This window comes from Fukomys damarensis, unplaced genomic scaffold (genome assembly GCF_012274545.1).
Source record: "Fukomys damarensis isolate Sample0158 unplaced genomic scaffold, DMR_v1.0_HiC HiC_scaffold_12, whole genome shotgun sequence".
In the NCBI taxonomy this organism is placed as follows: Eukaryota; Metazoa; Chordata; class Mammalia; order Rodentia; family Bathyergidae; genus Fukomys; species Fukomys damarensis.
In genome coordinates, this window is record NW_022900924.1 from 41442035 (window position 1) to 41469383 (window position 27349).

A 27349-nucleotide genomic window follows, 5' to 3' on the forward strand; every position below is an offset into this window, starting at 1 on the left:
AAAAAAAAAAAAAAAAAAAAAAAATTGCTTTATCAAATTCTGTAAGAAATGTTCTTGGTATTTTGATTGGGATTGCATTAAATCTATACAACAGGGTCAAAATAGGGCCATTTGGACTATATTGGTTCTACCTATGTAGGAAGAGGGTATATCTTTCCATTTTCTGGTGTCTTATTCATTCCCCTTTTTCAAAGTACTATAGTTTTCATCATAGAGGCCTTTCACTTCCTTGGTTAGGTTAACTGCCAAATCTCTCATGTTTCTTGATATTATGATGAAAGGTATTGTTCCCCTAATCTCTCTCTCTCAGTGAGTTTGTTATTGGTATACAGGAACACTATTGATTGTTGAGTGCTGACTTTGTATCCTTCTACACTGCCGAATGTAGACATTAGTTCTAGGAGAATTTTGGTGGAATCTTGGGGGTCTTCCATGTCAAGGATAATGTCCACAGCAAATAATAATTTAACTTCTTCCTTCCCTATCTCTACATGCCTTTTATTTCTTTCTCTTGTCCTATTGCTCCAGCTAATTTGAGAACTATATTAAATAGAAACAGACATTCTTGTCTTGTTCATTATTTTAGAGACAAAGCTTTTAGCTTCTCACCATTTTGTATGATGTTGGCCATTGATTTGCCATAGATGACTTTTATCAGGTTGAGACAAAGACCTTCTATTCCTATTTTCTTCAGTGTTCTAATCATAAATGTATGTTAGATTTTTGTCAAATGCTTTTTCTGCATCTATTGAGATGATCGTGTGATTTTTGTCCTTGCTTCTATTTATATGGTATATTACATTTATTGATTGGGTATGCTGAACCATCCCTGAATCCCTGGAATGAATCGTACTTGGTCATGATGTATGATCTTTTTGATGATTTGCTGCATTCTGTTTGCCAATACCTTATTGGGGATTTTTGCATCTGTGTTCATTAAAGAGATTGGGCTGTAGTTCTCTGTTTTTGGCTGGGTCCCTTTCTGGTTTTGGAATCAGGGTACTGCTTACTTCCAGGAATGATATTGGGAGTACTTTTTCACTTTAATTTACATTAAAGAGTGAGGCATTAGATTTTCTCTAAAGTTCTTGTACCATTTGGCAGTGACTCTGTCAGAACCTGAGCTTTTCTTAGCTGACAGTTTTTTAATTACTTTTTCAATTTCACTGACTGATATGTGCTTATTAATGATTTTTATATCTTCTCAGTTTGGCTTTGGTAGTTCATACAAATCTAGGAATTTATCCATGTCCTCTGAATTTCCTATTTTATTAAAATATATATATTCTCGAAGTGGTTACTGAAAATCTTCTGGATTTTAACAGATTCTGTTATGATTTTACCTTTTTCACTTCTAAATACATGGATTTGAGTCTTTTCTTTCTTTATTTGGTAAGATTAATTAAGGGTTTGTCTGTTTTGTTTATTCTTTCAAAGTACCAACTCTTTGATTCTTTGATTCTTTGTCTTGTTTTACTCTCAATTTCATTAATTTCTGCCCTGATGTCTTTCTTGATTCCCAGAGCTGTGTTCTTTCTCTTCTCTATTTGTTGTTCAGGTGCCTCAATTCAAAGTCCTGGAGAGGCTATATTTTGCTGCTGACCTTTCCTTCACTATTTTAAATTTTGAGATAGTAAATTTTTTATGAACCATATTCAGGCTCAATGATAAAGAAATTGATATTTAAGAAGGAAATGATTCCATCTGTGAAATTAACAATAGAATAAAAAAATTTAACAGTAAACCCAATTCTAGCAAGGAGATAATAGAAAAAATATTGTAAAGAGAGTAACCCAAGTTTTAACAATGATTGTGTTACGGTAGTAGATTTATGGCTGATAATTTTATTTGTCTTACCTTTTTAAAATATTTCATTTTGTGAACACAAACACTCATTTACATACATACAAACAGATGGCCTATAACTGATTCACAGAGAATTCTGCTTTGGGTTATGGCAGGGCAAGGAATCTCCCATTAACCTAATGTCAAACAAGGACCATGTCCGTGCAGGACAATGCAGTAGTGTAAAGAACTATGTCCAAAAGCTTTTACAACTTCAAAACAAAACAAAAAAAAGCACTTTGCTATTAACTATGAGAAATTGAGCCTGAATTATTTCTGACTCGTGGACGCTGTCATCATTTCATGGTCATTCATGAACTTGTTAGGTTGTTTGTTTGTTTGTTTGGGATACCAGGGATCAAACTCAGGATCTTGCTCTTGAGACGTGGTGGCACCACTGAGCTAAACCCCCAACCCAACTTGTCAGTTTTGACAGTATCTGTCAGAATATTAGGAAAGTAAGATAGTTATATATCGTGTATGAGATGATAATGATAATAGTAATAATAATGACAATTCAGGAACAATATAGAGATTGTAAATTATACTATGGTGTTTTAAAAGGACCAGACCCTGCGAAGTGTGGTGCAGGGATATTCACAGGTAGAGGTACAAGTTAGAGGACAGAATGATTCACAGGCCTTCTGTTTCTGATCATCTGGGGAGATTAATTTTTAATTCAGCCAACTATTTAGAAATTACTCTGTTAGCCAAAAAGAGAACACAGATTCAGCACACTCATATGTAAAGACAAATCAATCACATATTCTGTAATTTAAAAAAATTTTCATGAAAATTAACTGCTGAAGACTTGCTTTTTTAGGTGAATTTTGAAACATTTCTTTAGCAAAGTTCAGAAGTAATCTCAAGTAACAAATTTCCTTGAAATAAGAAAGTGATCAAAACTAATGTATGTAGATCAACATAAGGTCAGAAGAATATAATGAAAGCAAAATAAAAATCAAAGCAAATACAAAAGGAGTGTCTAAACCTGAAAGAAGAAAACTCTCATATGGTTAATATTTAACCAGCTTAGTTTAGAGTACTCACTAAATACTGCCATACATTTAAAGTAACTAGAACACCTTCTAGCATATGGTAATTCCCAATATTAGCCTTGGCTGCTAATGCAAGGAAATAGTTAATCAAATAAATACCCTTGTTTCCTAAGGCAACTCCAAATCTGTTTTGGACTACCCAAGACATCTTTATTCTGTGGGGAGTTATTTTTTGGTTTTTTGCTTGTTTGGTTGTTGGTTAGGTTTTTTTTGTCTGACATTGCAAATGACATTTCCACTTTCAAAAGCCTAAAATTTGCCATTAAAATCAGGAATACCTTCTTTTCTCCTAGTTCAAAAACACACCATTTTAACATTCATTCATATCCTCCTAAGATCCTGAAGCTTGCTATGTTAATGTTTTATCGTGATAAATGAGGTTACTTTCATCTTTGTTTTGCCAACAAAGTCACAACATGACCAGAGAATTCTACTGAGTGCTTTACCACCACCGAGGACATTTTTTCACATACAAGAGCCCTGATGGTTCTTCTTATACTATTGTCCTTTAGCCCAACCTGCCTTTTTCGCCCTTACTTATAAGTTCAACTATATTTGTGTTCAACCATAAGTAGGAAGCATTAATTACTTCTCGTTTATTTAAATTCATTGCATTCCTTAGGAAAGATTTCAGATAGATAACAAGACATTGATGGAGAACCAATGTAACATTGCTCCCCCAGCAAATGATCTGCTATTTATGCTCTCAGCCACTGGATTCTGGCCCAGCCACCAGCTCTGGAGTAGAGCGCTCACACACTCCCCAGCACCCACTGCCTGATCCTGTCCCATTGGCCCCAAAGACCCTTTATCCCAGCCCACAGGTCCTAGATAACCCAATTTTCTACATCACAATTTTTCTAACAAAGCTTTGATCCAACTTCCTTGTAAATCTTCCTGGGGAAAAATAAATACAGAAGATAATAAAGGCATATGGTTAATATTCTGAAGAAAGTGATACCATGTTCCATGTTCACTTTTCCTTCAGAAAGAAGAATTTCACTTTGTTGTGTTCATGGAAGGTATAATACTTATAATTCTCTTGCAAGAAATATTTATGAAAAGTTTCCCAGATTTCTGTTTAATGTCACAGCCAAAGGACCAAACAGAACTTGTTTATTAAGTCCCAGAATGAAGTAATGGATAGTATCACTGTCAATCAAAAATGGCTTGATTGTCTCCCTTTCCTTTGAATCCCAGACGACTCAGACTCTGGAGAATGTACTTAGCCTGGACTTGTGAAAAAAAGAAAACAGGACCTCAAACCAATAGAACAGTATCTGAATGGTATATAATAATGTTTGGTGTTTCTGACTGAGTAGATTAGTCAGATTTTTCCATCTTAAGGATGGTAAGACTCTAAAACATAGATTAATTTTTCTAATATATATCTATTCCCTCAGCTTCTCAAAATAGCCAATTTTAAACACATCTTTATTGTGGTAAATATATATATATAAAACATAAAATTTGCTCTTTTTTTTACTTTTAAGTAGGCAGTTCCTTGGTACTAAGTATATTCACAATGTTGTATGACCATCCTCACTACTTTCCAGAATCTTTCCTCTCCCAAATAGGAGCTCTGTATTCCTTAAGCAATAACTCTCCATTTCTCTCTTTCCAGTCCTTGGTAACCTCTATTCTACTTTGTGTCTCTGTGGATTTTCCCCTTCTATTATTTCACATACATAGAGTCATATGGTATTATTCTATATCGTCTTTCTTTCATTTAGTACATTTTCAGGCTTCATCTTTATTTTAGCATAGGCCTGGGGATTTAGCTCAGTGGTTTCACTGCCTACCTCGCAAGCACAATTTCCCAAGTTTGATCCCTGGTACCAAAAAAAAAAAAGGTATATTTTAGCGTACATGAGAATTTCATTTGTTAAGGCTGAATAATATTCATATGTTTATATCATACTTTGCTTATCTATTTATGTATTGATGGATATTTTCTGGCTATTGTATACTTTCTGGCTATTTTGAATATTGCTGCTATCAGCATTCTCATATGAGTTCTGTTTTCAATTCTTTTGGATATAAACTTAGGGACTAGGAGTGGAATGCTGGGTCACATGGTAGTTCTATGTTTAGCTCTTTGAGGAATCTTCAGCCTTCAGACATTTTTCCATAGCAGCTATATCACTTTATAGTCCCACCAGCATTTTACAAGGATTCTAATTTCTCCCCGTCCTTCCCAACACATTATTTTCTGGCGTGTGTGTGTATGTGTGTGTGTGTGTGTGTGTGTGTGTGTGTGTGTGTGTGATAAGCATCCTTCTAGGAAAGAAGTGGTATCTCATTATGGTCTTTATTTTCACTTCTTTAATGGCTAATGATCAGATAGTTCTACTTCCTTCTTTCCAGTCTGGATGCCTTGTACAAGTAAGTTGCTATCCTCCTGCCTCAGCCTCCAAGAGTAATGGGATTATAGGCATGTACTACCATGCCCAGTTAGCTATGGATTTTTCATCCCCACCTTTTATCATGTTGACAAAGTTCCCTTCTATTCCTGGTTTTCTAGGAGGTTTTGTTTTGAAAGAATGTTGGATATCGGTAAAAACAAAAATCTTTAGTTGGTCTCTGGGTCTCTTACAGTACTGAAATCTCTGTGTCCCTGGTCATTTGACAGCAACAAAAGTTAAGCCTGGCCATAGAAGAGAAACAACACTGATTCTGACAAGCATCTTACAGACAGTTTTTGCTGCTGGCCTAGACAACTTTGCTTCCTTCGGTTGATGTGCACCGTGTCTGCCCATGGATCCAGACTGGACACTGACTATGGCCCTGAACTTGAGACTGGTCTTTTCACTCACCAAAAAAAATTCTAGTCTCTGATCATAACCCTGTCTTTGAGAATAATATTATCTGCAGAGTCCCAGTATTACATTAAATGACTCATTACCACCACCCATAACTGTGCACAACTTTTGTGATCTACCGAGTCTTTGGTCATCCTCTTACCCTCCCTTGTCAAGTTCCACACCTCAGGTCTTCTGGGCATTCCTGGTGACTTGGCTGCTGTGGTCACTCTAGCTTTGAGAACCTGTCTCCCCAGAGTTCTCAGAAGCATCTGTGCACTGTAATTTCCTGCTCCCTTCCAGGCTGATCCAACAATAAACCCAGCCTTTTACGAATTCCATCAAAAACTACTCACTGAGTCATTTGTGTAGAACAGACTATGCTGAAGGTGTGGGGAAATGGTTTGTGTTCCTGACTCAGTAGGATATCAGGTAGCACTATTCTTAAAATTTTTCACCAGCCCTTTGTGCTCATTGAAGACCCAGCCTCTCATCCTACTTCTGGTGTCTCCCCTCTACCTTCACACTATGCTTGCATTGCTCATTTTACTCTGGGAAGAAGTTTGGTTCTTTTTAATCTCTTTTAAAGTAGGGTCTAGTATCCCATTGCATCTCAGCAGACTCATTCTCGAACTGTGTCTCACTATTCTTTCTTCCCTCTGGGTGGAGAAAAATAATAATATAAGCGTTCTGCCTGCTTTGTGTACAGTGGGCTACTTTTTTTTTTTTTTTTTTTTTTTTTTGTACCAGGAATCAAACTTGGGCCCTTGCACTTGCGAGGCTGGTGGTGGAACCACTGAGCCAAAGCCCTCTTTTGTTTTGTGCTGTTTTTTCAATTTTTAATGTTTATTAGCACATTTGCAGTATTTGCTGTTTACATTCCTTGTGTGGAGTTGGTACATGTACATAACACATTTTAGTTCTTTTTTCATCCACTCCCTCTGATCTCCCTCCAACTCTTTGTCCCCTTGTCTTTTGCAAAGGCTCTATCCCCATATTTCCTATTCTCTATCTTTTATTTTGTTCTGTATCTATATTTTGGGTATGTAGGCTACTTTCCTTCTTAGAAGAAAGTCTGCAGTTAGATTGAGTTTATAAATAACAGGTTCTTGCTCTCTCTTTCTCCCTCTCAAAACAATTTAAATGCTTTACCCCCTTATGCTGAAATATAGGTTACCATATATAATACCCTAATCCTATGGCTCCCAAACTGTGTATTTAGGTGCCCTCGGGCACTGTAGTGAATTCTGCAGGGGTGCTATGAGGCATTTTATACGTTTGAGGGAAACACATATGAACTATGTGAACTACTAGCTCTAAGTTACTCGCAGTTTTAACATTAAATCATAGCACATTGCTTTTGATTATTTCCTGTCTTTGCAAAGCTGACTTTTCTGTGGATGCTTTGATAAAAAGTACCATACCTAGAATCCAACTGCAATAGCAAACAAGAATAACAGGAACTAATCCAATTCCAAAGACAGAGGTCTTGCAGTGGCCAACAGCTGCACATATTCCATTAGTAAGTAATTTCAATTTTGGGGGAAATATTCTTCTTTCAATTTATGTATACTTGCATTCTACTGTATATAATTATGTAATACATATTGTTTTGCAAAGGCTATTAATTTATTCAGGTATAAATACTTATTAACACTTTGGCCCTTACTACTTAATAAATGAAACTACCATATATTTCATTTGCCCTACTAGTATTATTAAAAAAATCAAGAAAGGGGCCAGGGAGCCAGGGATTTAGCTCAGTGGTGCTGCCACCTGCCTCACAAGCACAAAGTCCTGAGTTCGATCCCCAGTGCAAAAAAAAATGTCAAGAATGTTTGGAGAATTCTGCCTTTATACACACAAACACACACACACACACACACACAGATTGCTCAAAAAATACAGTGCATGTTTAAATTTTAGAAGTATTAAGTACAAGATGCATTGCCATTAATCCTCCTCAAAATACTCCTCCTGGTTTATGAACACTTCTTTCTTTTCACCCTCTGAAGCAGTTCTGGAAGTCCTCTTTTATGAGTGTTTTTAAGGCATGATGGAAAATTCGGTGAATACTGTTACCAGATGTCATCCAGTGGAAAGGCAGGTTCGTAAAAACCGGCAATGTGTCTCCGTACATCTCAATGGGTCTGGTGCTTTCCCACATTCAAAATAACCATGAGGGTAAAGGTTTTGAATTGATTCAGGACAGCAAGGCAGCCACAACAGCACAAGTAAAGATAGTCACAAAAAAAGGACTTCTAGAACACCTTCAAAAAGCTACAAGAATACTGGAATAAGTATGTCTGAAGCAAGGGGAGGTTTAGATACCAGCGTGCTGCATCTGCTGCGGGCCTGGTCGCTGTTTCCAAGACAGCACCCTGTTGAGGCATCTTCTCATATGGTGGAAGGAGACAGTGCAAAAGGCAGGAGGGGACACACCTCATTTAGAAAGGTTCTGCTCTCCTTCATGGGTTCTCTGCTTTCATGGTTCACACACACCCCAAAGGCTGCACTTCTTGAAATGATCCTATTGCCAGTTAAGTTTCAACATGCAGATTTTGGAGAAGATACGAGCATTCAAACCATTAGCACATATTAATCAGGAAATATGGGGGAGAAAGTCAATCCCTGATTAATGAAACTGTGTAGCAAAGCAAGATATTCTTAGATACACATTCCGTTAATGAAAAATCTTATTTCAATCCTTATTCTGAAAACGTAACCAAAATCTTTTTAGCCAGTTGTTTGTCTTGGTTGGTACAATTTACTAAGTGTAATTTTATTTTCTTTTGTTAATTAAGTGACTTAATAATAAGTTACATCTTTTGCCCAAGGTTCCAGCCATAGTGGGTGTCAGAACTAACACTTGAAACTAGACATTCAGGCTCCAGCACTTGTGTGCTGAGCCCCTGTCCTTAGCATCAGGCTCTTTGGTCTAATCAGCTGTTATTTTGGAACCACGGGAGTTAAGGTATTAAGCGCTGACTTGAATATTACCTGATTAGAGAAAATCTCCTGGAAATGGAGTTTCTTTTCAGAGTACTAGTGGAATTGTAGGGGAAAAAAATAATTGGACTAGAAACCAGAAGCCTTAGGTTTGAGTTCCAGATCTACCATTTCCTGGCTTTTAAGCCTTTCTGATCTCATTACTTTTCCTATAAAATGGATTATTGTTAGGGGCAAATGAGATAATGGATTAAAGACCTCTGCACACTGTGAACACCGAGCATTGATATCATTTATTCTTGCTGTTTGGTCTTTCTCCTACAAATGGAGCATGGAAGGAAACATAATAAACTGGAGACACAAACTGCATGACTCTCTCCACACTAATGGTTTTTCACGCAAATCTCACCTGGAATGTTTTCTGAGTCCTTGTCCCTTCACCCCCTGATGCCATCATTCATTTCAGATATTTTCATTTGCTAAAGAATAATGACTCATTCTGGATTTTTAAAACAATCGGTAAAAGTGTAACTAGGTTGACCCAACAATTATGCTTCTGTACGTGTATACCAAGCCAATCATTCCCACAGTGTTATCCAAGGAATAGTAAGTATAGGAGAGAATCAACAAGGGTCAATAACATGAGAAAAATCACACATTTTATTCCATCTTAGAAAGCCAAGGTTCACAGGCATATTAAAGGCTCTGAAAAGAATCACACAAGAAAAGTTTGTACAACTTAGTATAACTCAGCATTTCCAAATTCACTGACTCTCAAATCCTTTTTCACCTAAATGTTATGTTACATATACTCTTTTTAGCAACATGGGCTCTGGATTTAAACTGCGGGGTTCAAATTATGACAAGTTCAACTATTTAGCCATGATATTTCTCCAAGCCTCATTTCCCTCATCCATAAATGGAAATAATACTAACCAAACTTTGAGGACTGATGGGCATTAGAGAAAGAAATGCACAGAAAGCACATATTAAGTGCTCAACAAATTTAGCTAACGTTATTAATATTCCTCAAAATTAGCCCCTGTAATACAAATAATCAGACAAGAGCATAAAAATACATGCATAAGTGATTACTGACATTTTCCTGACAACATAAAATGGATTGCAGCCCTTCCAAGTAGCACATGCCTATGGAAAAGGAGATTAGTTATAGGCTTGGTGATTTGGAGTTTTCACTCGATTAGGAAGGACCAGGCAGCCATTGCGGCCTGTGCAGGAATATGTGGATGCCTCTAGATGTTTGCAGGTGCACAGATGAGCCATGAAATGATAAAGGGAAAGCTAGTGTTCAAAGACAGATAAAGGAAGGACAGAGGGAAAAGGAAACGCGGATTGGTGCCGCTTTTCTGACTCTAGTCAATGGAAGGGAAACATCTATCTTCCTATTACTTTAGCCTCTTTTTTTCAGTTCACAGAGAGAAAAGGTATTCTTAGAGTTAGTTTCCCATACAAATGATACATCATATTCTCTTTAAAAGAAAAGGTGGAAAATCATGTAGAAAAAAAAAATTTTTTAAATGTGGGATTAGGTGAGATCACAGAAGAGGACCATACAGGGTAAATACAACAGGCTTCCTTTAGATTGGTGAGTTAGAAAATTCCTAAGGAGACATTAGACAACTAATACTGCCATTGATCACATATCTGTATAGCTACACAGCAAAAGTAGTTTACATATTACAGAAGAACTTTAATTGTGGAAACAGCAATGTAATTAGTAACAATTTCATCACATTTACACAATAACAATGGAAGATTTTATCTATATTAATGTACAATTGAGAAACAAATAATCACACTTGACACTAATGATCAAATAGAGTTTTGTGTAGAAAGTAATGAAATGCTAGATATTCTACACTGTACCTTGGCCAATGCTTTCTTACAATGAAGATCTCTCTTCTGTGTGTGAGTTAAACAGTGTATCTCTGGATAGGGTTATATGGCTCTTTAAGAAGCCCTTATGCAACAGAATTACATAAGTAGGCTGCCTAATGTATTATTGTAAAAACGTTTGTCTTTCCTCGGTGTGGTGAAGAACATTTGCCTCATTTGCTCATATCTCCCTGAGGATGACTTATCAATGTCAGTGATTCTAATATATCTGAGAGCAATTAATGTTATTTCAAATTCATCAATATTGACAGGCCCACTAAAGGTATCCAGGGAAACATTGCTTCTTCTATGATTAAGATTGCTTACTTTATCACTGATTTGCTAAAAACTCAATCACAAAGAATTTATGGTATTTTTATGGGAAAACTGGAAAAACACTACAGAGCACACAAAAACCTTGCTCCTATTCAAATGTTACAATTATACAAAATTAGCTAGCAGAGCCAAGAAAAGCAATGTAAGACTGACCTCTGCTTTTTCTCTTCTCCTGAATGCAATAGAAGTTTGTTTTGTTTTACCATTACAGAAATCTAAATTAAAAATTACTATTTATTGTGCAAATTAAAATGTGATTTTAGCTATTACGTCGTTCTGAATTCATCGAAATTATTCGGTGTCATGCCATCCTCTGATAATTTCCCTTTCCATCAGATGTGTCTCAAAACTTTGCTTTTGAAAAGTAGGGTAGTGAAGCGGGCTCTTTCAGCCGACTTCGCGGGCTGCTCTGTCTCAGCAGTGTGAGGGAAAGGACAAACAAGCAGGAAAAAAAGCCTTTCCCGGTGGGGCAGGCAGGCGAGTACGAAATGGCGCTGTGGATAGGCACAAGCGCACACGGGAAGAGCTGAGAGGTGATGAGGCGAGGTGAGAAGACTGTGCTCACGTGAGGTTCAGTTGATCTTTTCGGAAGTTGCACGTAAATTGCCATAGATGTTTATTGATGCCTATTTGATTGGCAGTTTCCAAAATGTGTTCTTGTATATCTAAAATGTAGCAGTGAACTTAATAAAAAATGTGTTCTTGTTGCAAGCTACCGATCAGCATGTACTGTTGCTACTGTTGAAGAGATAAACAATTTCTCTAACTGAAAAAGATCAGTATATTTTATTTTCTGGTCTTCTTTTCTTAACTCTCCTGTTCTATTCATCCCATCTCATCCCTCTTCTCTTCTCTCCCCTCCGCTCCATTACTCCAGCCCCCCCATATGTGTTTTCAATTTCTTGTTCTTTAAAAATTTACAAAGCATTTCCGGCTTGAGGAAAGTTGACACCATGCAGACATCAAATCGTATCACTGTTAATTTCCAAGGCAATTGCATTTATCTGTGGATGAATCCATAGAAGTTGGGGTTATTTAACATAAGAAAAAAATGAAGGGATAAAATCATTCAAATGCTACACAGGGCTCTCGTGGCACTGTGTTCCCTGTTGCTGCGGCATATTAATACTGAACTCCTCAGAGCCCTCATTTAGCTGAGCAGCCCCTGTAAGAATTCATGCCAGAGCGAGGAGACAAGGTTGGCAGTTAGAGGACTGGATGCCAAATGGCTCCTCACTGGCAGTGGCATCTGGAGGGGAGGTTGGCCTGCCTCCAGGACTCCTGGCCAACAGCACTGTTGTGTATACAGATGACTGTGTATCTGTTGAGGACTCCAACAACCGTGTGTGTGTGTGTGTGTGTGTGTGTGTGTGTGGTCATGTATGTGTTTTGGTAAGCTATTATTTCTGGGCCAAAGATTTCCATGGCAGTTTTGCATCTGTTGGCACCAGTTCTACCTTTGGCTTCTCCCATTCCCACCCACTGCTCCTTCTTAGTTTTCTGATCAAAAACATTGCCTATAAACGGAAATGTATTAAAGGAGGAAAATATCCTTCTAAATATTTTTTAATCCAACAGAGCTTATATAGGTGTGGCCTTGACCTTAATTTACATGGACCATCTTCCTTTCCATAAGCTATAAATAATGTGAAAATTCTAATGTCAATGCAAAAGTTTTCTTGATCCTTTAGCTACAACCTAATTCTAGAACTATTAGAAGTTACTGTGATTATCAGAAATGTAATGAAACATTAAGAAGGTCAAGTTACTCTTCAAAAGTTTTCAGAGAAACAAATTTATTTTATAACCTTATGAAGATATCTACTGAAATATGACCGCAGAAATTGCCCCCACATCCAACCAACTGGATGCCAAGTTCCTTACTGTGCAAGGCTATGTCCCCTTAACCTTTTAAGGCAGTGCTACTCCAAAAATTATGAGTTTGAGGTTATCCCCACACTATTTCAATTTTCAACTGACATGAACTGGATGGTTCCCTTATAAAAAATGCTGGGGTCTACAAAGTGACTAAGATGTCTCCTTCAAAGAGTTTTAATTTTTTTCTATTTGTTATTAAGACAATTAAGAAGAGAATTGCAAACAAGTCATGAGAATACCAGCAATAAGAAATAAAAGCTAAATAGTGGTCCAAATTACCATGTGGCATATGCCAGAAATATGCCAACAAAGAAATGAATGCCATTTTTACATATATCTTACAGATATATTCCAGTTGAGCTCAGTTTTAAAGGCAGAAAGGCCCATGGAAAGTTTAGAGGTCTAATTTCTCTTCAATATTTGATTGATGAGAAAACAAATTTGTTCATGGTCACACAGTAACTAGAACCTGGGTCTACTTCTCTCTCAGGACAGTCCTCATGAGTGTAGAGCTATGACATATTTAAAATAAAATGTGCAGAGAAATCTTTTTAAATGCTATGGTATAATTTTACACATTACTCATGATCATTGAATCAAGATTAGAGCCACTGTGTCATGTAAGTGAGGAATAGAATGAAATTGCCACAATTACAGAAGATTCTGTTTGGCTAGAATAGTGTTATTATAGTTTGTGTCTTGAGTGCCCCCAACGCCTCATGCACTCATAGGTAGCTTCTTCAAATGTAGCTGAATCTAGAGTATGATTGATTCATGGTACAATGCTAGGGTTGAGGGTGCTCAGATTAAGGGTGGGTGATCACAGATTGGTTTGGCACCAACCTAATCTCAGCAGCCTGGATACAATATAGGGAACAGAGGCTTGTTTTGTCCCCTGCATGCTTGCTTTGCTACCTTCTTCCCACCATGAAGTGTTTCTCCTCCGCAGTGCCTGTGTACCAAGCCACCCTGTCTTAGAGCCAGCTGATTATAGACTGAAACCTCTATGAACTGTGAGCCAAATAAACCTTTCCTCCTTTAACTTTGGGTGGTGGGTATTTTGTCTCAGCAATGAGAAAAATAACGAAGACAGAACCCTACCAGGAGTAGGGTCCTTGTTGTGACTATACCTGACCACATGGTTTAGGAACCTTTGCAGTGAGCTTATGGGAAAGGGAAGAGTTAGGAAAGGATTGCAGTAAAAAAACACTTACTTCATTCTATTCCTTGAGAGGCCAGGCAGTGCACCCCCGAGAGGGCAGTGTGTGAAGCGGTGAGTGTGAAGCTGAAGGTGCAGTGAAAACTCCAGAAGGTTGGAAAAGCCATAGATTGCCTAGGAGGCTGGGCATGGAACTACAGGACTTAAAGTTTGCCCTGTTGGATTTTGGACTTGCTTTGTTCCCGTTCCTTTCTATTGCCCTCTTTGTACTTTTTGGAGTGGGAATGTCTCTCTTGTGTCAATGAAGGTTGGAAGTATTTAACTTTCTTTTCATTTGTATAGGGGCTCATAGCTAAGAGTTTGCCTGAATCTCAGAGGAGACTTTGGACTTGGATTTTTCAGCAGTGCTAAAACTGTTAGGACTTTAGCAACTTTTGGAGATGGACAAAATGCCTTTTGCATAAAGAGTTATGTATAAATCTTTGAGGGGTCAGGGGTGGCATGTTATGGCTTCTGTCTAGATTTCACCCCAAAACCTCATGCAATCATAGGTAGCTTTCTCTGAATCTAGAGTTTGTGATTGATTCATGATGCAATGCTATGATTAAAGGTGCTAGGATTAAGGGTAGGTGATTACTAAATCAGTCCACTGATTTGGCACTGATAGCCTGGGTACAATATAAGGGACAGAAAGAGGCTTGCCTTGTCTTTTGCTTGCTTTGCTACCTTCTGCCCATGATGAACTGTTTGTTCTTTGTGATGCCTGTCCACCCATGCCACCCTGTCCTGGAGCCAGCCAACTATGAACTGAAACCTCTACAGACTGTGAACTAAATAAATCTTTGCTCCTTTAATGTTGGGTGTTGGGTATTTTGTCTCAGCAACGAGAAAAGTAAGACAAGTGGCTAGGGCACGACTCCCAGAAATGTCACTCAAAATCAATCTATAGATGCTGTTGGTTGTGCAAAGAGCAACTCCCACTACTTTCCTCTATCACTGTGTCCTACAAAACATCTCCATCTGTCTAGAAGCTCATGCGACCATGGTGTTACTTCCATCCTCTGTGTGACCTCTGTTAACAAAAGTGACTCCCACTCACCATCAGTAATTTGTGGTCTGCTGGAAAGACAGGGCTACACAGTCTGAAGTAAGGTGTTACAAGTATTCAAATAGTCACAGCACGTTGATATTGTATATGCTAAAGCTGGTATTGTAGTATTGGACACTGTATAGAAAAACCCTTTCAATGTGTAGAAAAAAAATTAAAATTTATTTTATAAATTAAGCTTGGTAATAAATATCTGGTGAATAGGAAGCATGTTGGACTCAATAATCAAGACCCCAAATCAACTAAAAGACCCCAAAGTAGCAAGATGTAGTGATGCACACCTGTAATCCCAACCCTCTGGGAGGCTAAAGCAAGAGGATCACAAGTTCAAGTCCAACCTGGGCAAATTAACGACTTTGTCTCAAAATAAAAAATAAAAAGAGCTGAGAATTCAAGCAGTCCCAGACTGGGACATTTTTATATAGTTTCAATGAATTAACAGATCTAGTCTGTGTGATGGTGCCTGAGGAGGCAGAAGTGAGTTTGAGACCAAGGGTGTGGGGAGGGAGAGAGGGAAAGGGAAAGAGGTGAGGAGAAGGAAAAGAGAGGGGAGGGAGAGGGAGGAAGGAGAAGGGAGAGGAAGGAAAGAAAGAGGGAGGGAGGAAGAAGGGATCAGCAGATTTAAAAGAAAAACACAGAAAACTGGTAATCAAGGAGTTGTGCTGGGCAGTGTGCATCCTATCTTCACCCTCAGAAAGACTGGCCCGGCCCCTAGAATTTGCCTGCTTCTTTACTTTCTGTTCTCCAGGTCTTTATTCACCTACCCCAGTCGCCCCAGGGCCCTGCTCCAGAGCGTTAGAGGCAGCCCCCAAAGCCCAGAGCCCACAGAAGTTATGCAAAGTAGCCCATCTTAAAGTGCTTACCCTCCTCCCTCTCCCAAGGAAACCACGATGAAGTCTCTTGCCAAGCTTTGGGCCTTGCTGTCTCTACCTCCCGACCAGTGCTGGTGCCTTTCCCTGCCTCGTGTTTCAACAGATCTATACACAGGAGTTTTTCCCGCATGCCGCTCACTTCTGGGTTTGCGGGTCTTCGTTCCGCACCTGATTAAAATAAACTCTGGGCATGTGTTGTATCTCACCCTTTTTATTTTACTTGGCTTGTATCGATCTATTTCAATTGCCATATAATAATTGTATATATTTATGGGATACAATATGATTACTCAGTATTTATATACAATGTGTAGTAACCAAATTAGAGTAATTAACATCTCTCTCTTTAAATATTAATCAATTCTGTGTGTTGAGAAACTTTGAACTCCTTTTTTTCTACCTCTTTATCAAATATAAAACAAATTCTTGGGAGCAACAGTCATCTGGGTGCATTTTAAACTGTCACAATCTCATCCCAGTGCCAGTGAGCTAGCACATTTCTAACTAGCCTGAGATCTTTCATCAAACTAAACACAGAAAGATCTCTTCTTGCTTCCCTTTCATTCACCATCCAGGTGCCATGTCTATAGGAACGGAGTATTCTGGAGCGATCCTATCGTATTTCTCAATGGCCAATTTAATAAATGAAATTTCTAGGTTTCAACATCAGTCGTGTGGGCTTATTAGTTTGAGTCCATTCTTGAAAGATCTGTTTGTGATCAGGTGGGCATCAGGCTCCTGAGCCTTTATACTGAGAGTCATGGTATAGCATCTTGAACCCCAAAATATGATTCTGAGGTCAGTAACACCAGCATCACCAGGTACCCTTGTTAGAAATACATAACAGATCTATTGAATCAAAATTTATATTGTAACAAGATTCTAAGTGATTTAGATTGTATATTCCAGGTATTTCTAAACTTTGAAACTTCAGTAGGGATGAGCAAAGCTTTTCTGGAAAGAACCGAATAGTAAATACCTTCAATTTTGTGGGACATAGGGCCTTTGATGCAACTATTCAATTTGGCCATTTTAGCCCAAAAGCAGCCACAGACAATATGGGAACAAATAAGCATGACTGTGTCCCAATCAACTTTATGTATGGATACTAAAATTGTATTTCATAATATTTTTATGTGTCACAAAATATGTTATGCTCAATCACTTAAAAAATGTAAAAACCAGGACCAGGGATTTAGCTCAGTGGTTCTGCCATCTGACTCACAAGTGCAAGATCCAGAATTTGATCCCCAGTACCAAAAAAAAAAAAAAAGTAAAAGCCATTCTTATTTTGCAAGGCCTCACAAAAATGCATAACAGGCCAGATTATCCTATGGGCCATAGTGTACCCTCCCATGCTCTTTAGTTGAGACCATGGAAAACTGAGGGTCAAAGTGACCCTATGAAGCCAATCATTCTTTGTTGATCCACCCCCAAAATCCCATAGGCCAATTTAGAATTTTCCTCCTTAAATTTTCAGAGACGGAGGCTTTTCCTTGTTTTGAGCAAACTGCACGAGGATAATTCAATATCTTTAAGTAATTAAAAACCTAAACTAACGCACTAGAGAAATTCTAGAACATAGATGTAGAAATTGACAGAGTGAACTGACTCCCTCATAGAACTGTAACATGAGGTGCAATATCAGTGTTCCGCTAAAACAGGAAATCTCCAGTTTATTTCACTGGTCACCTGCATCATATGGCCATAAGCCACAGTGAGGAAATGGTGGACCAATGAACTCTACAGTGACCGTGCACCAAGGATGAGCAAAACTTGTATAACAAAGTACAGAAAGAGAGAGCGTGGAGCACCTATCGCTTGATTTGTGATCTATGTTTCTGTGTCCAGAATGGCAGGCATATCCAAGTCCCTTGACTTCCTGTGACCATTTGTGCAGCAGGTTTTCCACCTGGAAAAAGGCTGCAAACAACACATCAGCCCTGACATTGTCTCATTCACCCAACAGCCACAGAAATATTCTAGCCACCAATGCTGGGTGAAATTTTCCCAGTCAAATCAGGCGACTTGCCTCTTCATTCTAATTAGTGATAGGAGTTGAATTTACAGTGTCGTTCTTACTATTTGAATCATTAGATTCTTCTTCTCCCTAACTGGATTAACTATTCCCCAGAAAGTATTTCACCCATGATACTTTAAGGAACAACTTCAAATAACTGTAAAGCTCCTATAGGTAATGTGCTTATACATTTCTAGGCATCATTTTCATGTTAACAGTTTTATAACCTGAATAAATTTTTATTTTTTCACCATCATTACATAAATTTCTAATTGTATGTATTTATCCTTAGTTCTAAAGGCTAGAATCAAAATATTTCATGGTAGTTCCTGAAATTTATATCTTCTAAGTTCCCTTAAGTGTTCCAATGTGTAGAGATTAAGAACCACTGCTTTGGTGACTAGAACACAGAGGTGATATACTTTATTATTAAATATTGATTTTTTTTTCAAAAGTTTTATAAGATGCACTGTTTTGTAAATTTTAAAGTCCCATTTGACCCAGCTATTCCTCTGCTGGGTATCTTCCCAAAAGAATTAAAACAATCATACCACAGCAACATATGTGCACCCATGTTTATAGCAGCAGTTTGTAATAGCTGGAACTTAGAAACAACCCAATTGCCTATCAACTGGAGACTGCATAAAGGAGATGTGTTTTTTGCTAATAAAATGGAGTACTACTCAGCCATAAAGAATGAGAAACTAGAGACATTTATAGCTAAGTGGATGCACATTGAGGCCATACTATTAAGTGAAATTAATAAGACACATGTCTAAATACTAAATAGTTCCTCTGGTGTGAAAAACTAAAAGTGTAAATAAAGATCAAAATGTATAATTGATATTATATAATAGGAAAAAAAAGCTCTAAAAGAGTAGAGGAAGTGGGAGGGAGAACAGAAAAGTAAAAAGGTAAAAGAAAAACTATGAGAAAAGGAAAAACGTGGTAAGAATGTCTTTGTAAACAGGGAAGGGTGGAGGGGGTGAAGGGAAGACTGGGGAGTGGGGAAAAAATAAGAACCAGGATAAGTCATGTACAGGCACAAGATCCCAGTGATGAATGGAACTGTACTGTATACCTAAAATGTACGGATAAGCTTAATTTAAAAAGTAATAATAATTTAACCCTCCATGTAATGGCTTTATAGGGGACACCGATGATTAAAGTTATCCTTTTAAAAAATAAATTAGAAATACTACTGAGAAAAATAAGCTTTTAAAAAGTGTGATTCTTCATGAAAAGTACTTGCAGAATATTTGTAGGATCAGTACAGATACAACTAAAGCTTCCAGTTTTTATTTTATGTAACTACTGTACATGGGCTTTATGAGTTAAATAGGATCCAACAGCACCTTCCCTACTGTCCTGGAAATATGACTGTTTGTCACTTCTCCAGCATTTCCGTCACTTTTATTCTTTAAGTCAGACGGTTAATTCCAAAATGAATGTGCACCAAGTTACCAAATAAACTTGCTTCACTGTTATTACCTTTGTTTCTATTGGTGATTATTGGTTATAAACTATTTCATTTCCATCCAAATTAGGAGCTGTGCTAAACAAGATTCCTCAGAGTATATCTCCACCATCATCCCTGAACTTTGCAAAGGCCTGTTATAAAAACAGGGAGGAAGGACAGGAGGTCCTGTACACCCCCTACTCCAACCTTTGTGTTCTCAGAAGCACCTCAGTAAGGCAGAGTAGCCCCAGAGTAGCTCCCTGGGTATCAGTCCTCTTGGTTTTCACTCATGGATAAGGGAGTAGAAATGTTTGGCTTTGTTTTAAATTTTTTTGTCATTGTTTTGTAGTCCGAGGAGGAAAAAAGATAATTAATTGGTTTTAAAGCAACTCATCAAGTTAAATAGAAGCTGAAGGCAATTTAATAATAATAATAATTTAAAATGTTAATCACTGAGTGTGGCCTGTGCCAGGCACTGCACTAGGACATTTTCTGTACATTATCTCATTCAGTCTCCACTGCAGTGCTCCAGTGTAGGTTAAGTTGAGTTGGAAATGCCCACCTGTACACTTGAGAAACCAAACATGGGAGTGGATTAAGTAACTTTCACAAAGTTAGTAGGACCAGTGTTCTACTTACATCTGTAGAACTGAAGTCTACTGGAAGGTCTTCAGAATTCCAAAACCCACCACCCTAACCTTTCTAAACAACACTCCAAAAAGTCAAAACTACCGCAGCGAAGGCAAATGTCCTCTTTTAGTATAACCTGAAAAAAAAACAAAATGGGCCCCTTGTGTCACTCACCCTTTGCTTGCCTTCCTAGCCACTTGACTCTTGGTTAATAATCAGTCCGCTCCAACAGGTTAATCACCTCCTGACCAGTCTGTTTGTAACTGGTCAATTCAGTAGAAGCAGTCAAGCCAGCAGCCGTCTTGAATAGCTGCCTTGGGAAAATGGTCCCTTCATTTCTGGACTGAGACATGGGAATGAGACACTGCCAATATTATCAGGGAAAATATCCAACTCAGAGGGGAAAAAAAATCAATTAAAAATTTAAAAACAAAGTGCACATCACATTCTAAGTTTGTTTCTGTGTTTTTTTAGCATGAATATTCCTTGATAGTTCCTGTACATACGTGTAAATGGATGCAATGAATATACTTGTGTATGTGAATGTCTGTATGTATGGAAGACGCACACACAGATTACTAGCAGGTGAGCATAAATTAAGCCAAGTGTGAATCCTGTTCTTTTTTGTCTGTTCTTCCACACCTGGTGGATTTAAACCCCTACAGGTCATCCTGTCAAAATACAATTTTAGTTCTAGATAAAATAACAGAACAAAAACAAACACAATCCATTAAAACTCATTGCCAATGTTGCCAGATGACTACGAAAAAACAGAATGTCTCAGACAGAAATATCAATAACTTGAATGCGTGCGATTTGTTAACAGGGAAGAAAACAAGCAAACTTGCTCTCCGCTGACTGTCACTAATATTTATTCGTCCAGTGACTGTTAATCAAACCAAGTTTACAGTCCTGTACAGCACCTGTCACAGGTGCTGATCATTAATCAGCTATTACAGCAGTTTATTCTGCTGCTGACAACTCGCAATTTTCCACTGATTCAGCTAGTTTGTCAGGTGGGAATTATGGCATAGCGCATGTGACAAAACACATCACCCTTTTTTTTTTTTTTTTTGCATTTTCAGGCTTCTCTCTCCTGCTTTCTCCCCCTTTTTAGACAAACAATATCTGGGAACTCAGAAGTAATAAGGCGGAATGCATAATTAATTACCCAGCTTGCTCTAATTAGGGATGAATAAGTTGTGTCCCTCTCATCATCACAAATGTGGTGATGGGTAATACCAGTTTATGCTGTATTAACTGCAAATATGCAATCCTTCTGAGAGCACTTTTGTTGATGAATTTGATGAATGTGACAATAATTAGCAGAGACAGATGAGAGCTAAATTACTACTGACAATGTAATGCTATCCTGCTCGAGGGCCTGGGAACGTGGCAGGGTAACATGGCAGGGACCTGGGGCTCGTTTCTAATTAATAGTCTTTTTTTTTTCCTTTCCTTTTTTTTTTTTAATTTATTTATTTTTTTTTCTTTTTTGCCAGTGGGGGGAAAAAAGAGTAACGGTAATTGTTTTCGTCAAAGGCTGCAGGGAGTTATCAGGGTAATAAAGTTAATTAGCAGAACAAACATCCTTTTCACTGCCTTACCAGTCTGAGGAAAAGAGGGTAATTCAAACTGCAGAAAGATATGACTAGATAGGATGATAAGAAAAGAAATTTTACACAGGAGACCCACAGGGAAGAATACTTTTCCTCCTTCATTTCTTTGGCTTGATACATGGAAAGGAAGACAGCACCTTTCAGTTCAAGTGAAGAACTTTATTGTTATTATTTTGAGTCTGAGAAATAAAGTTAGCTCAGCTCGAATTCCACTTGGAAGTAGTGATGGGTTTTTTTCCAACTTCATCTTTATTCTACTAGTATTTTCCAAATGTCTCAAGGACAGATGTGCGCTCTAATATTTGCCAAGAGAACTTTTAATCGCACCTTGACCTAAAGAAATCTGTTTCATTCTCTGAATCTTTAGGGAAAAGTAAGAAATCACCAAGTAATGTCTACCAAGATTGGTTTATTCTCATGCATAAATCAAAAAATTAAAATGAGATTTTTAAAAATACAAGTCATTTTATTCTATTTTTGTAATTTCAACCATCATTTTTGTCAAAGTTATCAACATTTTCATTTTTATTATAGAACTTTAGGTATATGAGTAACCATTCAAAAAGATAAATAGTTTATTAAATCTAAGTTTTATGTTTTAGATTTTGGTCACATTGCTTAACCTAAGTACATACAGCGTAAAAAGAAACCATTCACCAGACATGCTAAAGACTTTATTAGCTCATACTCTCACCCTAAATATCACAAGTGGCTTCAACATCAAATACTTGCAACAAGGTAGGGGATTTAGCCCAGTGGTTCCAGTGTGTGCCTTGCAAGTCTAAGTACCGGAGTTCAATCCCCAGTACAAAAAAAAAAAAATAGAAAAGAAACACTTGCAGCAATTCTCTAATATTACATGAATAATACTTGGATGAAAATCTGAGATCTTCTAAAATAATACTCACCAGAAGGTGTGTATAAATTTTATCCCTTTTAGATACATTTCTAAAAAATTATCCTTTACAAATCATTAGGCATCTCACAAGTTCTACATATTTACAATGCATACAAACATACAGACATTCACATATTAGTTAAGTGCAACAGCCTTTCATTATGACTATTTGATTCTGTTATAAACATGGGTAAGTGAATAATGAATTTCTTCTTTGGTAATTGACAGCCTGACACCAGGCTGACTCTTCAGCATAGAATCTTTTATGGATAGACTTCTACCAAAACTGGGTCAAGCTTCCAGGAAGACATTCTTAATTATTATTTGTTTGTTTGTTTGTTTTGGTTTGGTTTATTGAGACAGGGTCTCACTATGTAGTTGAGACTGACCTGGAACTTTCTACGTAGCCCAGTCTGGTCTCGAACTCACAGCAATCCTCCTGCCTCAGCCTCCCAAGTGCTGGGATTATAGGCATGCACCACCACGCCCAGCTCTTAATTCTTAACATCTACAGTAGTAAAGTGTTGTGCTAGTTGCCAAAGAGCAGTGTGATAATGGAGAATGTAGCACTGAACTAAGAACTGGAAGAGCTGAGTTCTTTAGGGACTGTGCTAACACTGGTATGACCATGATCACCTCACTGTTACACCTCTCTGATCCTTTGATTTGTTCATCCATGAAATTGAGTGTCTTGCCTTGCCAACTTCCTAGGATTGCTATTGACACAAAAGAAATAGTTTTTCAACTTTGGAAACCATAATGTATTCTATACATATATCCTGTTAATATTTTTATAAGTAGAAAAAAACATAAGGAGTAATCTTGAGAAAATCCATCTCCTTTTCTTAGCCCTCCCCTGTGTGACTTAGTCAGGAACCAGCGTTAAAAGATTAGACAAGAAGTTTTTATCATAAGAGAAACTGAAAGTTAGCTTTCCTTTGTGATTTTGCTGATCAATTTGTCAGAAAAAAAAATTATCATAGTAAAGATACTCCCAAACTCATTTGCTCAAACCTATCTCCTTTTCAAGATTTTCTTCATCTACTGTTAGAGGAGCCTGTTAAAGAAGCAAAATGTGAAAAGAACTAATCATCAGTCATTGTCAGAAGACCCTATAGGTTTGTCTAGGGAACTTCCATTTGAACTTTTTCTCATTTCTCACAGACAGGCAGGAACACACACACACACACACACACACATCCACACATTTACTTCATGGTTGGGCTCAGTGTTGACCTAATGGGGAAATTTGATTTGGTTCTCATCCAGTTCTGTTTGCAACCAGAATCGTGGCAAGAATTGAGTTCTTGAATCAAGGTACCACTGCATTGCTATATTTTGGTTAGCAACATTTTTAGGTTTTTATTATATAATCAAACTTTATGTTCAAATAGAAAAACTACAGGAGTACAAGAAGTACTAGTTGTACTTCCAAAAGCTTATAATAGTTCCTATGTTGCTACTATCCAAGCCAATAAATTTTAAAATAAGTTCACTTATCAAGAGAGAAATTATAAAAGAGGTAACACAAAAAACCTAAATGGGAAAGTTTGTTTTTTCCTAAAAGGAACTAATTTTTATTGTAAGAGAAGAAGTAACAGAATACATTTGTCTGTGTTGTCTGGGACCTACGTGAAATGTACTAGGCACTGATTATCCCCCCTCTAGCTACTATCTGCTTCATTGAACCACAAAGTATTTCTGTTTGGAAAAGTGATGGAACTCAACCACTTTAACCTGATTAATCTCTAAGGGAGGGCCAGGGTTTTAGCTCAGTGGTTGTGCTGCCTGCCTCAGCAGTGCAAGGTCCCAAGTTCGATCCCTGGTACCCGCCCCCCCAAAAAATCTCTAAGGGATATTGAAAATTGTAAGACTTTCTATGGAGTTCTTAAATGCCAGAAGCCTCTAAAAAAGCTATTATTCATAACCTCAAGAATTTCTTTTCTTCTTTGGAAAGAGACCAAAATGTTGTAAATAAATAATAATTTTCAGCATCAGCCTATTGGCAGAACTAAAAACACCTTAGGGAATAAAGTTTTTAGGAGTTAAGGATTCACCTATCAGAGACTCTAGTTAGACTGGCTATATGTACCATTGGTATTATTCTGAATCTTTAGGAATTTTCTTTCTTTTCCTTTTTTATTTTGAATTTCTGATTTTCATTTTAAAGTATAATTTGACAAATTCAGTTTATAAAGGCTCTGGGGCATTTTTATTTCTTATGTGAGTGCAAAGGAGTGTTAGGTGGTTAACTAATTACAAAGGGCTAAAAATAAACCATGGTTTATATTTTCAGATTCTGAATTACAAAATTATTTAAATGCTGTCTGTAATCGAAGTACTACATTACTACATAATGAAATTACAATACTGCTTAATGACATTAGGAAACTGCATGCAAAAAAATATTTGTACACAAGGTGGTGATGTTAGCAACTGCTACAGTACTTTTATTCTGCTAAAAACTGCAATAAACAACAACAGATTATTTTCTGAGTGATTTCCAAAGGGCACATTCAGTTGTTCATATAATGACAGCATTTCAGGGCATAGAGTCGTATTTTTAAAAAATAACAAGGACAGGGGATTTAGCTCAGCAGTTTGGTGGCCTGCCTTGCAAACACAAGGACCCAAGTTCAATCCCCGGTACCAACAAAAAAAAAAAAAAATTAAAAAATAACGAACCTGTCAGCACATGTCATTAGCGTAGGAGAAAAAGTTCATACCAAAAAAATAAAAGAATAATGCCTAAAGAGTAAATAAGAATAAGATATATTTACATGTAGTAAGGATTCAAGAGCTCACCTTTTAATACTCTTAAGTTTTTATTGACTCCTGTTTGGACATGCAAGTCCAAAAGCTTAAACCCTAAATGTAAGGTTGTCCCTGCTAAAATATACTCACTTTCCAGATAGATTTCCTTGGGAAAGCTTTTGCCTACAATTCTCTTCTTGCTTTATAAATAGGTTTCTTTATCCCAATTCTGACTACAATCTTTGTCCTCTGAGGGCAAGATCCTCACCCCTGTTCATGTTCCATTCATGGAAACTCGTGTTTTTAGGTCTATATTAGTGTAATTTACAGCAATTAAAAAATGAAGTTCTGAATGTAAGTTACAAACCTTATTTTCTCATGAAATACTATTGGATTTATTAACCTTATCTTTGATATTAAAATCTAAGCTAATATATGCCAACATTAAAATCAGTTCATGTGTCTTATTAATTTTTATATTTACAATGACCACTCATCATGAGTAACTAATTTTATCATAGTTAAATACCAAAAATTAATTTGTTATGTTGAAAAATATTTATTGATACTTTATTTAAAAGCAAAAGGTAAATGACTGCATCATGAGGAAATAAAACTTGTTGGCTGCAAGATAGAAAACATGTATGCCATGAATCAAAAAGATATTTTCAATTTTAAGATACTTTTCCCAAGATGAAAAGAGCAGCAGTTGTTATTTGTAACCTAGAAAGTGAAATATCTGTTCCGAAATTATCTCTGGATGAGTCAGAAACTTAAACCCAAAGAAAAGTAATAAATAATAACAACAGATGTTTGTAAACCTGTGCTCCCCTGTTCAATGTTTCTATGTGTTGTTTTGCCTTGATGTGCTGTCAGCCGCCTCTCACCTGGGAGTAGTGATATCTTATCAAAGCCCAAACAGTTCCCCTTCAGAACAGACAGATAATAGTGCTTTTCAATTTATCATATTGGAAGTCTAAAAGAACCATGGGAACGACTGGTCAGGTGGCAGTTTGATGGACAGTTTGACAGCCCTTAAAGCATCATGGGAAATGGTTGTCACCTGATTTTCAGAGCAACCACAGAGATAACCTTCAGAATGATGAGGAAAAGAAAAATCTGAATATTTGTATATGACGCAGTTGGCAGCATCAGTGTTCACTTAAGTGATAATAGGTATGAATTTAGATGACCAGAATGGTGTTATCAAGTCTGAGAGGTTTTCCAAGTCCATAAATGTCCTTCATCTCTTTTAGATGCCTTTTATATTTTTATTCAAATGGCATTTAACATATATACATAATATAGGCGTTCTGATTTTAAGGAGACACAATCACACGTATTAAGTATTTAACCACATGCTGACTATCCTAGCTGATCACCAATACTCTCTAGATTTCATATCTGCTTTCCTTTTGACAAATTCCTTGTATACTTTTTTCCTAAATATGGTCTGTGCACTGTAATTCTATTTAGAAAGCCTACCACAAAGAATCACATAGACCAAATTTCAGCCTCTGAGCGAACTCAGCCTTCTCAAGATATGTGTAACCTTAGTGTAAGCAACAAAGCGAAAGCAATTTGAGGATCTTCAACAGAAAAACATTTGAATCTATAGTTATTATTCATTCAGGAAGCAAAAAAAAAAACCAAGTATTTACTACTTACTGCACACATGGGTATCTGCTGGACATATAAAGATGAGAAAGATAAAAGCCCAGTTTCCACTTGTTCACAATTTGAATGAGATTGGACAGTTTTAAATGCAAATGGGTGGAAAACAGATCCGACCAAACCTACTGCCTTTCACTTACAATGTTAGTTACTTTATATTTTCTCTAATGTATTGCATATGCAGTTTATTATAGTTCCATGGCCTAAGCTAAAGAAATCCTGCCTGAAAATTGGGATTCCAAAGGAAAAATATGGACTCAGCTTTATTTCTTTGTCAGGTATTCCTCCCATGTTTAAAGGGTGATTCTAAAAAAAAAAAAAAAAAAAAAAAAAAAAAAAAAAAAAAAAAAAAAAAAATAAAAAAAAAAAAAAAAAAAAATTTTAAAGTTCTAC

General features: G+C 37.0%; 1 long non-coding RNA gene across 1 annotated transcript in view; it reads right to left on the reverse strand.

The window, feature by feature from the left end:
* The window catches only part of LOC117285716, a 55074-nt gene extending 34761 nt beyond the window's left edge, over positions 1-20313 (reverse strand). Inside the window, exon 1 of the long non-coding RNA XR_004516821.1 lies at positions 20186-20313. This is a non-coding gene — a long non-coding RNA (uncharacterized LOC117285716). The remainder of the gene's footprint in view (positions 1-20185) is intronic.
* Between the last annotated feature and the right edge of the window lie 7036 nt (positions 20314-27349).